This window comes from Hypanus sabinus, chromosome 26, assembly GCF_030144855.1.
Source record: "Hypanus sabinus isolate sHypSab1 chromosome 26, sHypSab1.hap1, whole genome shotgun sequence".
NCBI lineage: Eukaryota > Metazoa > Chordata > Chondrichthyes > Myliobatiformes > Dasyatidae > Hypanus > Hypanus sabinus.
The window spans coordinates 21699271-21718190 of NC_082731.1; positions in this window are offsets into that span (position 1 = coordinate 21699271).

Below are 18920 nucleotides of genomic sequence, written 5' to 3' on the forward strand. Positions count from 1 at the left end.
TACATGTTTTATTGCAATTCATTTTCCGATTAGTACGTTATTCAAATCGATGAGTTAACTCCCTTTGTACGAAAACGTGTGCCGATTTGAAGGAAGGATTCTCATCTGCAAATATGGACTTGACTGAAGGACCAACTCTGATAAGTAGAATAAAAAAAATTATATATTATATATCTGTGGGTCGGAGACCGCTTCTACAACAGTCTTACAAAATACTTCAGAAAATAACTGAGTTATTGATCTAACCTGCCGGCGCTTCGAAAGCAACTCGCATCATTATCTATAAACAGCATTAAAAATATTAGACACACGCATCTCCCGAAGCAGACTAACTTTAAAATTAACTGTATACCCTTCCGTACACATTATGCAAAAACAAACAAAAAAGTAAAACTTCCTCTATCCTTTACGGCCTTCAATAATATTATATCTTCTATCGGGAGTCACCTGGAACAGCATAGTTTCGGTGCAAACAATTTACTACAAAGCTCGTTCAGGTAGATAAAACCTACATTCCAGCATGGCCCTAATATCTTAATGTTCAATCAACACGAAGACTGAAAAACATGCTTAGACCCTTGTGAGCAGTATTAGCTCATACAACATCGAAGTAGAACGATATACCACAGCTGAGGTCATTCGGTGCACGATGGTGAGATTTTGACCTGCTCTAGGAATAATCTAACTTTCCCTCATACATAGTCCTGCATTTTTCTACCATGCATGAACCTGTCTAATAGTTTATTAAATGCCCCTGCACTCACAGTACTATCACCCCTGGAACGGCTTTCTCCCATTACCGCTCCGTGTTTACCTGTTTTTTTTTTCTTACTGACATTTAGCGTGAAATAGTCCTTACAGCTATTCGACCAACGCCGCTCAAAAATTCCCTGTTTCACCCTAACCTATTCACAGGAAAATGTCCAGGAAGTCATTGGACTGTGCTAGGAAGTTGGACCACCTCGAAGATAGTGTGCAGTCACGCAGCGAAGATGGAAATTCCTTACAGTCATCGGCGTGTTCTGCGCTACAGTACCGTCCCAGTACCTTGTTCATATCTCATATGATTCCTTCTAATTGTTATGGTCTGCTCGGGAGCTCGCATCCCTGGTCCTGATCTGGTCCGCGGATACCGGACTCCGGGTCTTGTAGTCAACCCTCCTGTCACCGAAAAACCAAATAGGAACATCTTGGCTTATGAAGGTGCACCTGTTGCCTGTTAGCTGGCAGGTGGATCTAGGGAGTCTGGGACCGAGCTTAGTCGGGGGTCGTCCTGCTCTGTTTTGTCCTGCTCAATGGTTGTCTTGGATGAGCTGGTTGCCATTTTCCGATGTGTTTCGTCCGATCTGCTCTTTTCGTTCCGGTCGTCCCGGCTTGGAGGGCCCACGGCTTCATTCTCAAGTTCTGTGATTCAGCCTTGGAGACACCCCAGACCAAGTTCCCTTCCGATCTCTTGCCTCCGTCGGGTATCAGGCCGGACTGACGTTGCCTGGCGGGTGACTGCCTCCCCTTCCTTCCCCTCACTTGTGATGGGTTGTGCCCGCTAACTGCCCAGATGTCCCGCGTCTTGCCAGGGCCTCCGCGTTACCGCCTGGGAGGCGGCCCTGCCCAGGTGTCTTGCGGCCGCCCAGGGGGCTCTCCTGCCTTGCCACGGACTTCCTAACTCAGACTCGCCACGAACTCCGTGATCCAGCCTAGCCACGAACTCCGGGATCTAGCCTAGCCACGAACTCTCGCTGGACCACAGGATAAGCTAGTACCTCGTCTCTTTCCTAGGCCCTGGTCTCCCCATCTGGTTATATCCTTGATGTATTCCTGTCTTGCCGCTAGTACTTCAGTGCCTGCGTCCTGCACTTTGGTCCAGCCTCCTTTCCCCGTGCGACACAAATCGCCTTAAAGACACAGTATTTGCCATTTATCTGCTAGGAGAAAATGTCTCTGGCATTCTGTCGATCTGTGTCACTTATCACCTTGTACAACTTTGTCAAGTCATCTCTCATTTCCTTTTGTAGAGAAAAGCCGAAGTGCACAAAACAGTCATCCAGAAAGATTTTCTGCAAACGAGGCATCATCCTCGTACATCTCGTCTCAAATGTCTCTCATTTTTTTCGTAATTCCTGCAATAAGTCAATTAGAACTCAGAACAATGTTGCCCATTTTAGAGTAATGTTGCCTTAGCTCATGAACCCAAAGAAATGCACGTACATTAAATACAACGCTCCAGATGCGGACTATGTAGTTAAATTTAAAACTGCACCATAAGCTCCAGGCTCATGTACTCAAAAGCTCGAAGAACAGCAAAAAGCATATGTTTATAATGGTAAATATATGTCTACTTTTGACAATATATGGTGTCTGCGTGCGCGCGCGCGTGCGTGCGTGTGTGTGTGCACAAAATGACGATGGTCTTGGAATTAACAAACTCACTTCATGCTTTCGTCAATAATTTGGTGCATGTTCAATCCTGAACTGAGATACTCCCAATGTTAATCTTAGTTCACCGACCAGGCTTACGTTTACATTCTGCATATCTGCTCCATTTACTATTAATATTGGAAAGTACACATTTAGAAAGTAACCCCGAACATACTCCTGCAGGCACATCTTGCCTTCCTTTACCCTTATTTCGTCCATACATGTCTAAAATTAACCTCCTACACTTGATTAATATGTATAAAACCTGTGAACTTTCTCGTAATACTTGCTGGGAATTTTAATGCATCACTGCAGTCAACGAGAAGAAAAAATATATTATAAGTGTAGGAAATGTAAAGATGCACTGTCTTGAAATATGGCCTCCAGGATCCATTTACTATAATTTAAAGAAATACATTAGGTATTTGCTCTACATGAAGTTATAAACATAATACATAAGCCGAAACTGACATATAACACTTTCAAATAAAGACCAATTGTGCAAATATATACATAACAGCATAAGTAATAAAAGAGCTTCTGTTAATCTGTTCCGTGCAAAATCTCTTCTGGATTCTGCTGAGTAAATTTATCCATACAGATTCAGGAGCTGGATGATTTCAGAACGACTGTTCCCGAAATCGACCGCGTGACATACGGCTTCTCTGCTTCCTCCGTGTTTGCAGTCGCATGGATAGAGAAGAGAGCGTGTCCGAGGTAGAGTGAGACTTTGATGATGGATGGTGATTATTTTACTTATGGAAAAGTTCAGAGTAAAACATGCAGTCAGTTGGATTCTCTAAACTATTCAGCTGTCGAAGTTTGTTAAACCTCTGGTGAAGCGCCGAATTTAGATCTACTTCCAAGATAGCAAATGGGAAATGTTTTTCTATATGCTCTTTCTTTCGCAATGCCATTTACTATTTAGTCACAGAACTGACATCTAAACAATAAAGAATTTAAAATTATTTTACCGACTCCAACGCCCATGCCCCAACAGAGACAGGTCCATTGACCTCCAGCATCTTCTTCCTTCTGTTGATAATCAGACAGTTAGAATTGCCTGCAACTCCTGGCCAAATTCTTGTTGGTGTAACACTACTCTTCAACATGTTCCACCTTCGTTCTAAATGGTAATTCGGCACGACAGTGTTGAATCGCTCAAGTGCGGTGTCGTTGGCAAACATAAATACGACTTTCCAGCAGTAGTTAGTCGAAATTTTAAGATATGAATTGAATAATGTCGGGACTATGCATATGGAGATGTGTTGCACCAGTGCTATTTCTGAGCATTGAGCATCGGTTTTTGCTAATATATATTAACTAGGTCTGTTTATGAAGAAATTGAGGGTCGTTTCATCAAGAATTTATGAACTTCCGAACTTACAGCTTACTGATGCATTTCCGATTGGATTATATTTTTAATACTGAGATGCAATCCATGCATGTGAAGACAAAATGAAATAACATCAGTAGTTGAGCTATCGTGGCAGTAGGCAAATACCCATAATCCTTGATCTAAGTGACTCCTTAAGCATAATTGACATGCTTTATGACAAACGTCTGAGAACACTTTATCATAAGGAATGAATAGTATCGCGTTCTCCTTGGGACCGATGTGATAGTAACCTATTTGGAACAGATGAGTACCCCTGACGTCCAGACGAATAGACTTAAAACATTGAGAGTACTTTGTTATCTATTTCAGCTCCTCAATGCTCCGCCAGGTCCACCGTCTGGACCAGATGTTTTCCGGGGATTCTTCATTCTGAACGTGCTCTTACAACGATCAGTATCATTCAGATTGCAGAGTATCTAGGGTTCTCTGGGCTTCGTGAATATGCTAAACTTTCCAATTACTCAAAGAGATCATATATGGCATTGAACAGATCAGCAAGCGATTTAGAATATATGAAAATATTGCCTGCTTCTGCAGATTACTAAACTCAGATTTTATCTATTTATGCTTTTGCTGCGATGACTTAATGACGTTAGGAACACTCTCTTAGACGCTTGTGTTTATAGCCTACTCAAAACCCAGGGCATATTGATTCAATTCCACTGATGAGTCACTCAATATGGCCTTGTCCACCGTTTTCAACCAGCCCCGCATCGACATGCACCCTTCCTGACAAAGTTATCACAGTCCTCACTTCCGGGGTTTTGCTCCTTACACTTCTATCAATTTACAGGTGCGCAGAAAGATGGTTGATTTCCTGACGAATGGAACATAGGCACCTGCTAAATGATTGGTTTTGTTTGGTCTTCCTGTTTGCTGCAGATGATGTGCTGATGGCAGCAGGGAAGAGAATTATTTTTGCTTGTCCTACTGAATATCTCTTGGTTCGTAGAGCGGTCGGTAGTGTATCCGACTATAGTGCGTCCGAAAAGCACTGTGAGACATATATCGCCTGTTTTGCCCAATCCTAATGCAGATTTCCGGTACATAAGGTGGACAGAAAACTCACCTGGTTGCAGAATCGAGTCCAGAGTGTGCAGGGAAAACATGCTTCATTGAAACAGAGAGATGTCAACCTATCAGTTACTGTGACAGGACAATCTCAACCTTAGTTACTCTCAGAAGCTGTGGCCGTGTTTCCCATATAGTAAATCTGGAATAAACTCTTCTACTTGTCATTCTACTTTATATTTAGCATTATATTCCTCTGCCGCCCCATGTGATATCATCTTTTAAATCGTTGTTTCAAATTTATCATACTTTCGAACTGAACACACAATCTTTTCCGATATAAGACAATAGGATATTGGAGCAGATTTAAGCCATTCTGACCACCAAGTACTGTGCAATATTCTATCTGTCGGATTATTTATCGCTTATTCTTTCTCCAAACAGGATTCTAATGTTTGCTTCCTTACCTTTTGACAAACAGGATAAAGAAGAAGCAATTAAATACAACGTTCATGTCCTAACATTCACAGCTTTCGCTTGCAAATTCTTCGGTAGACTGCTGGCCGTTTAGCTAATTAAATTCCTCCTTATCTCTATCTAAAGTGAAGCCGTTATATTTTCAGATTGTATTCTCTGATCCTATATTGTCTTATCATTGGAAATTTCCTATTCATGTGTACTTTAACTACGCATATTAATTTTCAGTAGGTATCCATGAGAATTCGCTTATTTTTTTTTTTCCCTCAAATTATAGGAAGTGCATGTCCACAGCCAACACAAGCGATCCACAAACGGTTAGTTCTTACTGCGGGAACAATACTGGTGAAGTGCTCTGGACTCTCTCCATTGTCAGCTCATCCTTTCGAAGATAAGTCTATATGTTTATATTTTTCAGCAAAGAGTCTGAGGATATCCGCCACTGCTCTATAAAACATGTGCCACGTCTTTGGCAATTCTCCTACATTGTCTTCATATCTCTTCCAACTTCAGGTCTCCTGACCGTCCAAAATCAGTAAGTCCAGAACAACGTTTGCTTCCTGTGTTCCGTGTGGCCTCATTCAACGCTACCAACGCCATATTTCAGCCACTCATAAATTTGAATGTTTTTCATTATTATTCCTTCAATCATTGTCATTACTGCCGAAACATTCCTTTCCAAACATCTTGTCGCATGTTCGACCAAAATTATATAGTCATCGATATTTCCTTTGCCGTATAAGCTCTGAAAATAACAAATATAAAAAAATACAGGAATTAACACATACTCTAAATCGCTGCTGTATAACGTATATTCCGTACTTGTGACATATCTCTTCACGTTTTACAATCCTGACACAATCACATTGCCACATACTGAGCCAGACTTAACACTTTGAAGAAGCTGTCATTGATGCTGATTGAAGCGTACATCTACACAACACGTTTAAATTCTCCCTAACGCAGTATGCTTTAGCTTTCGCTAATTACTTCCCGCATTTCCTTGACGCAAATAATTTTTTGAAGCTATTTAGAGCAGTATGTTAAACTGTCAAATAAGTTGTCTTTCTATTTATTCCATCTGATACACGGTATTTCACAGACTACTATAGAAAACTAAATTATTAATGATTCCGGCACTGTTTCCATGAACCACGCAAATACTGTTGTGGCTGTATAAAACTGCAGCTTTTTTACGTTTATGCTTCTTCGTTTGCAATATTTGGATTGATGGGTTATGCTCTGATCTACTGTATTTTCTTGAAATAATTGTACCCAGCATCAGACCTTGTATTTGTAAGGGACATTCAGAAGAAACAGAAATGGAAGGATTATTAAATAAACGTTTATCTCAAACTTCAGCGAGGGTTTTTAGAGGGAGTTACCAGGAAAGTGGAGGAAGGGAAGGGAGTGAATGTTGCATACATGGATTCCAGTAAGGCCTTCGCATGGGTCTTCGCATGGGAGGTCAGTCATGAACATTCAGTATACATGGAAAGGTACTAAATAAGATTAGACATTGGCTCAACGGAAGAAGCAAGGAAGTGGTAGCAGAGGATTGCTACTCTGTGTGGAGGCATGTGATTAGTGATGTATCACAGGGATCAGTCTGGGTCCATTGCTATGTGTCATCTTTATCAATGATCTGGATGATAATGCGGCAAACTGGGTCAGCAAATTTGATGATGATACAAAGATTGGAGGTGCAGTGCACAGTGAGGAAAGTTTTCAGAGTCTGCATAGGCATTTGGACCAGTTGGAGGAATGGGCTAAAGAACGGCAGATGGAGTTTAATGCGGAAAAGTGTGAAGTATTGCACTTCGGAATGTCAAACCAAGTTAGAACATACAAGGTAAATAGTGGAGTGCAGTAGAACAGAGGGATCTTGGAGTACAGATACATAATTTCCAAAAAGTGGCGTCATAGATGGATAGGGTAGAAAAACGACCTTTTGGTACATTGGCATTTATAAATGAAAGTATTGAGTATAAGAGTTGGAAATCATGGTGAGGTTGTATAAGACATTGGTGTGACCGGATTTGGAGTATTGTGTGCAGTTTTGTTCGCCTAATTAAAGGGCGGATATTAATAAAGCTGAAAGAGTTCACAGAAGATTTATAAGGATGTTACTGGGACTTGAGAAACTGAGTTACAGAGAAAGTTTGAATAGGTTAAGACTTTATTCCCTGCAGCGTAGGAGAATGAGGGGTGACTTGATATAGTTGTATACGAATATGACTGGTAGAGGCAGAGTGAATGCAAGCGTGCTTTTTCCACTGAGGCTAGGGGAGAAAAGAAAAACAGAGGTAATGGATAAGGTTGAAGAGGGAAATGTTTAAAGGGAAAATGGGAGGGGCTGCTTCTTCACCTAGAGAGTGGTAAGAGAATGCAATGTGCTGCCAGATGAAGTGATGAAGGCAGGTTCACTTTTAACATTTAGGAAAAAAACTTGGACTGGCATATGGATGAGAGGGTTTTGTGGGTATATGGCCCGGGTGCAGGTCATTGGGACTAGCAGAAAATTGTTCGGCAAAGCCAAGAAGGTCCAAAAGGCCTGTTTCTCTGCTTTAATGTTCTATGGTTCCCTGGTTCTGTGGTTCACATAAAGAAAGAATCATTGTGAATTATACGGGATTAATTAATCTATCACTGGAAGAAATTGGTCTGCAGTCAAACGGAGTTGCTACCCAACATTAGATCCGATTACTTTGAACTAAGTGAAAGGAAGGAAGCACTTATGGAAATGAAAAATGTGTGACAGACGATCAAACGGTGCTGAAGCTCTGTGTATAGAGGTACGGAACTGCGAGTATAAACATCCCTGATGGGCGTGGTGCACAGACCAACCCAAGCAGCGAGATTCCTAAAAAATCGAAATGAAAGATAGAACATACATGGAAAAAGGGGTGATTTTACAATATACATGGGGGAAATCATTCTGGATGATATTTGGAAGATACATTCGTGCTGGATCTGCGCGTGGAGTTTCTACAGTGCCTACGTGATGAATCTTTAGAACCTGATGTCATGGCTGAACAAAATAAATTTAAGAGGATAGGGTGGTAGATGTGATCTCCATGCATTAGAGCAAGCCATTTGACAATGGCCCCAATCTGAGGCTCATCCAGAAATTCAGGAGGCACGACATAACTGTATCCTTGGCTGCTATGATGAAAAATGGCTTACAGGAAGAAAGCAGAGTGTAGTAGTCAAAGGAAATTTTTCTGCCTGGTGTTCAGTGGCTTGTGGAGGCCCACAAGGATCTGTCCTGAGAACACTGCTCTTTTTGATTTTTATGAATTACCTGGATGCAGAGGCGGAAGGATTGTTAACTAAGTTTGCGGATGACACGAAGATTGGAGGAGTTGTGGATGGAGCTGTCCCTTGTCGAAGGTTGCAAGAGGATATAGACAGGATGAAGAGTTGGGCAGAAAAGTGACAGATGGAGTTCAATCCGGATAAGTGTGAGGTCATGAATTTTGGAAGGGCAAACCAGTAGACGGAGTGCAGATTTAATGGTCGGCTACTTAAGGGTGTGGATGAACCGAGGAAACTTGGAGTTCTCATCCACACATCCTTCAAGGACGTTGCATAGCTTGATGGGAGAGTTAAGAAGGCCTATGGGATGCTTGGCCTATTTAACAGGCGGATTGAGTGCAAGAGTAGAGAGGGCATGCGGCAACACTATGAAAATCTGGTGAGGCAACACTTAGAGTATTGTGTTCAGTTCTGGACACCTCATTAGAGGAAGGATGTGGAAGCTATGGAGAGAGTGCAGAGGAGATACACCCGGATGTTGCCTTCATTGGAAAATAAGTCTTATGAGGCAAGTTTAGCAAAGCTGGGACTTTTTTTTTTCTTTTGAGAGAAGAAGGTGGAGAGGGGACTTGATGGAGGCGTACGATTTTGTGAGAGGCATATATAGGGCGGATAATCAGTTTCCCCCATGCTAGCATCGTTTCACAGGGCACTAATAGCAAATACAAGAGGACAGATGTACAGAGTTAAGGGAGGATAGTTTAGGCAAGAAATCAGGGCTATGTTTTTCACATAGAGGGTTGTGGGTGATTGGAATAGCTTGCCAGGGATGGTGGTCGAGGTTAAACCATCAGAAATATTTAAAGCATATGGATAAAAGGGGAAAAAAATAGAGTGTTACAGGATGGTGTTGGTTCTGTATTTTTTTAAGGAATTTATGGGTCGGCACAACATCGAGGGCTAAAGTAAGAAGCAGCTGCAGCTCCTTAAACGTGTTAGGGAACTGGATCTGGAGCTGGATGAACGTCGGATTGTTCTGGAGGCAGAGGCAGAAATAGACAGGAGTTTCAGGGATATATTCACCCCTTAGAGTCAGGAGACAGGGTGACTGTCAGGGGAGGGAAGGTGGACATACATGAAGAGCAAAGCAACCCTGTGGCCGTTCCCATCAACAATAAGTATACCCGTTTGGATATTGTAGGTGTTTGCGACCTACCAGGTAAAAGTTGCAGTGGTTGTGTCGGTGGAACTGAGACTGGACACTCAGCTCAGAATGGAAGGAGGGAAAAGAGGATTTCAGTAGTGACAGGGGATTCGGGAGTAATGGGGACAGATAGACGATTCTGTGGAAGAGATCGATAATCCCGGATGGTCTCTTGATTCCCTGGTGCCAGGGTCCACGATATCTCGGATCGAGGTCTCAATATTCTCAAGAGGGAGGGTGAGCAGCCAGATATCCTGGTCCATGTAGGGAGCAATGACGTGGGTAGGAAGAGTGAGGAGGTCCTGAAAGGTGAGTTTAGGGAGCTAGCTGACAAGTTAAAGGACAGGACCACCACGGTAGCAATCTCAGGATTGCTACCAGTGCCATGTGCAGGTGTGTTTATAAATAGTAAGATAGTGCAGATGAACAAGTGGCTGAAGACATGGTGCAGGAGACAGGGCTTCAGATTTATCGATAATTTGGGCAGTTTTCCGGGGAAGGTGGGACTTGTTCCGGCGGGACGGTTTACATCCGAACTGGAGGGTGACTAATATTCTAGCGGGAAGGTTTGCCAGAGAGGTTCCAGTGCATTGAAACTAGATACGGAAGGCGGGGTGGGGTGTGGAGGGAAACCAGAATGTAGGAAAAGATGTATGGGAGAAGGAAGAAGAAGAAGAAAGTAAAGTTCTTTGAACTGTTAGACAGAGCCGGAGAGGTGGAGAATTGGAAGAACAACACCGGGAATTGTTGCGATGCGTGTCAGAGAATATAGTACAGCGAAGCTCTGGCAGGATAGTTTAGAGGGTTCATCTGGGGGGAATATTTGAAGGTTTTGAGAAATGAGAATGCTTTCAGAACACTTATGGGGGTGTATTATAGACCACCTAATGGGGATTTTGAATTGGAGGAACAAACTTGCAAGGAGATCACAGATATCTGTAGTAAGCACTAGGTTGTGATTGTGTGGTAATATAATTTTCCAGACCTAGAATGGGAAGACCATACTTCAAAAGGGATAGATGGTTTACTAAATGGGAAGATCAATGTGACGGTAAATTGGGAACATGAGGCTAGTGCTGAATTAAAGGAGGAGGAATGTCCAAGCTGCCGGCCAGATGTCGTTTTATTAAAGAACAGATTGTGGTTGAGCCCACGAGAGGATCAGTTACTTGCTATTGGTTCTTTTGCAACAAGCAAGAATTGAATGGATTTTGAAAGAAAAATCGCTGCTCGGGGCAAGTGATCACAATTCTGTAGATATTGCCTCGAAATTTGAGAAGGTGAGTTTCAAGCCTCGGGGATGATTATACCAGTGCAGCAAAGTGAATTACAAAGGCTTAAGGGAGGAATAGGGCAGAGATGGTTGGAAAAGAAGACTGGACGGTGTAACGACAGAGCAGCAATGGCTGTAATTCCCCGCAATAATCAAGAAGAAACACGATATACGCATACCAAGGTGGAAGATGTACTCTAAAGTACAGATAACACGACTGTATTTTTTTAAAATGAGAAATCAAAATTAAAGTAAAAGTATAAGAGAGATTATGTAATAGGGCAAAAGACACAGGATCTCGGTCCGAAACGTCAACTGTGCTTCTTCCGGTAGATGCTCTCTGGTCTGCTGCGTTCCACCAGATTTTTCCGTGCGTTGCTTGAATTTTCATCATCTGTTGATTTCGTCGTGTTTGCATTTTAAACAGGGAAAAGCTGGTTTGAGAACAGAGGATTGCATAGTGTTTATCTAAATTAAAAAGCAAATATAACGTTAACAATAAAAAAACAAGAGAGCGAAAGTAAGCTGGCCAATCATATTAAGGAAGATATCAGCAATTTCTTGAAATGCAAGAGTGGATATCAGAGTGTTGATTATCGAAGTGATTCAGAATAGAATTTACTGAGTTATGTAATAAAAAAGTAATAATTTCATTTAATTTCACAACACCAAGGCCCTAGGAGCTGCAACGATATGATATCTATTCAGTATGTTCAGTTAATCTTCGAAGAATTCTGTTGAAGATGACAAGGTGGCGATATTACTTTGCTGCAGACACCACGGTGTTTTACCATATGTTTTCCGTTGCATCAAGTGGTGTCACTCACTTGGGATTCTCTGAGTGATGAATTAAAGAAAATATTCCGGATTCTGAAATTGAGTGGCGGCTCGATACGGTGAATAGTATTCTAGATATATTGCCCAGAAATAAGGAGTCATGCTTCACATGATATCGACGCGGATGATAAAGATGGTGTTTGCCAGCTTCCTTCAGAAATATGTGATCATTTATGCATCTGTCTCTATGACAGTGGAGAAAGAAGCTCTCAACAGGTTAAACATTGAGATTTTTTTAAACTAAATCGGAAGGAACGTTATTGATAAGGGAACTAATCAAAAAGTGACACCAAGCGAACACGTTTTACACATGAAACTATTATAAGCAAGTGTTTATCTGAGAGGTGGTCTGACCATAATAAGAAGATTTTTTTTTTCGTTTTTATGAACTACCGTGTGTGGGAACCTTCCTCGTTGAGGTCCTACAGGATATTCTGCATGCAATTTCAATATTTTTTCTGTTGTTGCAAGAAAACGCGACATGCAGATAGGATACCAGTTCTATACGACCTGACTGAAAAAAATAATTAAGTAAAGGTGAAGTAAAATAAAGTCATTACACCATTATTATAAATAGCATCGGGCATTTTCTCCATAATGACATGGTTCCAAACAGTTACTTACACGGTATGGTTACATTCATGAATTAAATACGGTTATAGGTATATATTAAGAAAAATCAAATATTTAGATGGGGAACTTCATCGATGCAGGGAGAATGAAGCAGCAGAAGATCATACGACAGTTTGCAGCTCACACTTTTCAGAAATTAATCATGGCTAATCGTACAAATTACATTCAGTATTCCTGCTCTTGCAGATACCAATCTGGAGATACATTTTCATCACACTATTTTAATAAGTTATTTATTGACTCGATTCTTGATTTCGTTCCCGGTCCAGTACACGCCTGTTACTTCACAGCGGCCAGTGGTCGTCAACGTCAGAAAGCTGGCATGATGTCTTTTTTTCTATCAGAGCGAACAATGTGGCTAACATTGTGACGGGCATTTAGAGCGCAACATATGAGTATCGGGGCAGATTCTGAAGTTGTTAGGAATGACCTTGGCAGCTATTCTCCCACTGGTGGTTGAGCTATAAGAAACTTGTTTTTTAAGCACAGACTGGACAGCTGCTTCCGTTCAGTTATATTGTCAAAGTCTGTTAGCGCTGGACTGTGAAATATTGTATCCTTGTGACGGAAGACGGTAAAAAGTGGAGTGATTGAGTATTGAAATTAAGTGTATTTACCCATTAATTTAAGTTTAATTATAAACAGTTATATTCTGTAAATTAGTGAATTTCATATGGTTGTGGGATACATCGTGTGGAATCAGCAAATGGAACTTACTTTGGACGATACCACAAATTAGATTGGATGGTATCAATTGAGTGATAGAATAGCTTAGAGCCCGCTGATTTAATGTTATGTTCCATTTCCTCAGCCATAGCAGTAGCAGACCATGTGGTTGAAAGAATTCCTTTTAAGATTGCAAAACAAAACAATGTTAAATGTAAACTAGTCTTCCATATATTGTATTCATCTCTTCTACTATAACTGACCGTTTATTAGTTCCATAAACATTTCACATTTAAATGCGATTGAACGCGAAATATATCATGGACATAATGTCGCTTATTGGAATTTTTGCGTTTAATTCCATTTCGGTCCACATGTAATCTGCATCTCCCCTTGAATTTCTGTGGCCGCAGTCCAACATTTGACTTTGCAGAAATAACTGAAAGGAAACACCTGTGTGTCCCATGCAATGAAAAACAAATTGTTTCCAATCGGATGCTCAGAGACAGAAAATTAATGGTTCTGAATAGAACAGTATGAGATCAACAACCTCCCAGCAACAGTTCTGACATACTGTCAGAAAATTGTCTGATTGGTGATGCGGTGCAGTATTCAGATTTAATCCAAATTTGGATTTATCCTTCACAGATTGACTAAAGAGCTTGGAAACAACTGGTATTCAGACATGGGGCATTAGATTTTCTTCCCTCCAATCAATGTCTGAAGTTCTCACAACAGCTCGCAACTCGCAAAGTGACTCCGGGGCAATATGGTGAATGAATATCCCTGAAAACAACGCTCTGAATGCAGTAGTCCATTTCTTTTTTTTTTATATTGTCTGGCAGAACTCGACAGGATGCTTCCCAACAGCACCCATATCTCAGCAAGAAAGTATGGGGATTTTGATTAACAGTCTAATGTTGAGATAAGAGCAGTGAAACGATATGTCGCAGCCAACGCTTCATCATAGCTAATAACATTCAGTATTGTACGCATACGTGGAATGGTACCACAACTTGAGTGCCCACTCGCATGTTAACGCTTGGACAGACCGAATGATATTTTTGCTGGTAAAATGTATGTCCATTTGGTCATTTGATTAGCATTATCGAAACATCCAATCCGGTCAAATGGAAGGTAGTATCATTACTGATGGAACGGAAAGTGTCCATCAATAATGCACCCCTCCATTAAACATGCCAGAGCAATCAGAACACTTGATTCTTAACATGGAAATTCAACAACATCATCACATAGATTGTTCAGTAATGGCTATGCCTGAACACAATTTGAAAATCGTTTGAGCATGTCCAAGAAATCTCACAGGTAATAAAATATATTTTTAAAGCACAATTCAAAAACTCTCATTTTAAAGACAACCGCCCAACAGAGAACACAATTCATTCAGGTTGAGATTATTACAATGAGATCTCCTAAAATGTGATTACATTGGATCATCTAATCCTGCCCTTCAATAACGTTATTGAAGTGCATGAGATGAAAAGTTTTCTATTACATAATCAGTTCAAACGATCTAAGAACATTTCATTCTGAACCACTTTTCAGATATTTGGTTTCCTCCGCTCTTGCGTCTGATCCAGAAAAATGTGGAGAATAGGGATGTTAGTGCTTAGTATATTAGCATGCATTTTGAAATAAATTAGCAGGTTGTGGTGGGTATATTGAAGGGGATTGATGGCGATGTATCCAGACGCTGTTCCTCGAGAATGTGCTGACGATAATTACTATAGAGTGTATTTAAGAAAAATTAAAAATCATTTGCTGATTAATAACAACCTGCTGTAGACCAGCCAAAAGAAAGTTTGCCGTCCAAGTACCTTATTTTCAGAAGAGTTATGTAGTAATAGTCGTTATTGTTGTTGATGTTGTTGCTGTTGTTGTTGTTGTTGTTGGGTAGGGATATGTTCTGGGACTTCTGCTAATTGTGCTATAGATAAATGATAAAAAAGTATAACATTTTAAAAGGCTGGTTGGTATGCTTGGTGAAGATACAAAATTTGTTGATGCTGTTCATAGCGTAGACAACTCGTCAAAACCACAGTGGAAAATTGAACTGTTGTAGATATGGGTGGTAAAATGGAAATTCCATTCAGCCCTGCCAATTTTTTAGTACAGCGGAATGTAAGTCAAACGTAGAGATAAAATTTACTGTCGTCTATATTTCAGGTTAGCGGAATGACATGTTGTGCTCTAACATAGCTCTCTAAGAGTAGATACACAGTTTGAAAAGGTGGTTCAGAAGACATACGGCATGCTTGAATTCATTACCCGACGCATGAAGTTCAGAAGCCAGGAAACTATGGGCAGGTTCAAGTCCAGAATATTTGGAGCATTCAATAATGTTCTTTTGACACCATTATGAAAAGTGCTTCCAGTATTTGCAAAGGTGCAGATGGGTAAAGGGTGTTGATGGATGCTGCCCGTATTTTAGTGCAGGTGGTACAAGGAGAGATTCAAGGCAGTTTGGTTCTTTTCCCTGGAGTGCTTCATGTTCTAAAGATGTACAGCGCTTTATGATATCACGACATGATCAGATAAATTCAGCCAACATTATCTTTTCCCCTTTTTTAAAATATATTTAATACGAGAGAGCGTTGAATGTGGGAAACGTTAATAATGAAAGCCATATGAGTGATGAATTTACCAATCTATCTTTTGATTTCTTTATATATTTGTTTGTTTGTTTGTTTCGGTTGCTGTTTTTTTTTAAATTCATACATTCATTCTTTCGTTCATACAGTTATGTATGTATGCATGCATGTATTTGTCTATTCATTCGTTTATTTATTTGATTGTTTTTATTCATACTTGCTAGATGGACAATAGCAACTTTGTTCGTGCTCGTCGCATCTGTGTAACTGAACGCGTCGCCATCTTAACGGAATGATTCTATGACCATTATACCCGCAGTATAAATATTGATGCAGAACGCCTGTCATTAACTCTCACATTCTCTATTCAAGATCTACAAATTAGGCTGAGATATATTTATTTTAACATTACTGCTATTACTACATCTTTTAATACCCTGGGGCTGACAGAACGATATCTGAAAGATGAATCATTACTGCTACACAGTTTGAATATTTGCATATTTCTGTCCCTAAATGCGCTAAGCGTTTGTGGGGAGATTTTGTTTCCTTTTCTGTTGCTCTGCATTCTAACCTGGGACTTTTATTTCTGAGAGTATTTATATCAGCGCCAACCGCGAGTCCATCTGCGATCACTATACATTTTAGCAGATTAAATGAGCTAATTAATTTCCCACTCATGAGCAGAGTTATATGATTGTTTGTATTTTTAATAAATAATTATGCAACATGCTTTGAGATTTCATGGGCATTAACACCAGCCTTGTTAAACATCATAATCTATCACATGCAACAAACTGGATGCCAATTACCCCTTCAGTTTTGCAAATTCTTCAGATCAGTGCAATCTTGAGACATAATGCAGTGTCTGAAATATTTTCGGTATTCGAAAACAGTAAACACTCCGCATGTTTACAGCAAACGCTCGTAAGCAGGAGGAGCAGGTTGAGAAAACATATGATGTAAAAGGCGATAACCTTGCACAATACATTTGAGCAACATATTCCTGGTTTTTATCTTACATACATAATTCATGTCCCGGTTTCACTTAAGTTAAGCCTGTCTGATCCTGCGAAAATGGCATAGTGCGCACCAGGTTGTGCAGCATTCAGTATTCTGCAATGACATGGAAGTGCACAAGTTGTAACAACTCATTACAGGGCAAGATCTAATTTATCTGGCAGATTTCTGCTGAAGCATTTGAAGATTTTCAGCATTCAGTCCGTGGCAACGTGGATTTGACGTTTTAAAGTTGTCTTAGGTCAGTTGGATAACTATTAACTTTAAGAATGTGAATTGACAGAATAATAGCAGAAGAATGATTTATTTCATCATTTATTTCATTCATCACATTTTCAGTGGGTTGGAGGTTTATATAAACTTTTTTTTCGTATTTGGGAGCATAGCCTTTTTTTAAACTTAGGACAAACGCTTTGCCTTCCTTTCACAAGCTTCTCACAACAAGTTGCTGGAATTTTCTTCCATACCTCCAAACAGAAATGATATAATGGAGTCAATTTTGTAGGCCTCATTGCTTACACCCGGTTTATCAGTTTTGCCCACAAATTTTCTATCGGATTGATTTCAGGGTTTTGTGGTTGCCACACCAATACCTTGTCTTTGTTGTTCTGAAGCAATTTTGCCTCAAATTTGGAGGTATGCTTAGGATCATTATCTATTTGGAGACTTATCTGAGAGCTAGCTTTAACTTCCTGGCTAATGTTTTGAGGTTTTGCTTCAATATATCAACATAACTTTCCTTCATCATGATGCCATCAGTTTTGTGAAGTGCACCAGTCCCTCCTGCAGCAAAGCACCCCAACAACATGATGCTGCCACTCCATGCTTCTCGTTTAGAATGCTGATCTTCGTCTTGCAATTCTCAGAATTTTTTCTCCAAACATATGGATGGTCATTATGGCCAAATAATTCAATTTTCGTTTAATCTGACAAGAGGAAATTTCTCCAAAGAGTAAGATCTTCGTCCTCACGTGCACTTGGTTTAATTTGTGCGATTTTGGAGCAGTGTGTTCTGCCTTTCCGTGCAGTTGTTCAGGTTATATCCATATAGGACTGGTTTTACTATGTTTTTAGATATTTGTCTACAAGTTTCTTCCAGCAGCTTCACAGGGTCCTTTGCGGCTGTTCTGGGACTGATTTGCACTTTTCGCGCAAATTAAGTTCATCTCTAGCAGACAGAATATGTGTCTCTTTCCTGAGCGATATGACGGCTGATTGATCCCAATTTGTTTATACTTGCGTATTATTGTTTGTACAGATGACCGTAGCACCTTCATGCGTTTGGAAGATGTACTCAAGGGTGAACCAGATTTGTGGAGGTCGACATTTCTTTTTCTGTCGTCTTCGGGTTTTGTATCCAAATTTCTGAACCACAGAAGTTATGATCCAGTCTATTAAAACCGAAATAATCTGTGTCTAAACAGTTGTTGGAAAATTACTCGTGTCCTGCACAAAGTAGATGTCCTCAACGTCTGGCCAGAACTATAGTTTGCTATTATGAAATCTGTGGAGTGGCAAAACAATAAGTTTTAATGACTTCGACCTAAGTGTATTATAACTTGTGATTTGAACTGTAACATTTGCGTGGTAACATTTCACATCCCAAAGGCGCACGGGATAGACATACAATGTTGGCGCTGCAAATCTGGCGAGACTTGGTAATGCGTGGAGAGCGCAGACGACTTACCAAAAACTCAATAGAAACTGTTGCAGTTATGGGCTGTAAAATGACTACTGCATTTCACTCTGCCAACTGGATACTGATTCTGCTTTGTAAGGAAGACGTAAAGTTAGGATACACTGTTAAGTTCGGTACCCTGGATAGTGCTGGTGAGCCGATGGGCCTTGTAGTGCAGGTTCATAACTGCATGAATGTAGCTGCACAGGTGGATAATGTGGTTAAGGGGACAGCTGGCATGCTTTTAGTTATTATTCGTGGCACATAATTCTAAAGACAGGAAGCTATTTTCCTGGTTTAGATTTCTGTTGGTAGGAGCATTTGGAATGCTGTATAATTTTCTGATCACGGCAATGCGGGAAATACATCGGGGATTTGAGGAGGTGCAGAAGTTTTCGCGAGAATGCTGCCTATGTTTGAGGGCAAGTGATATAACG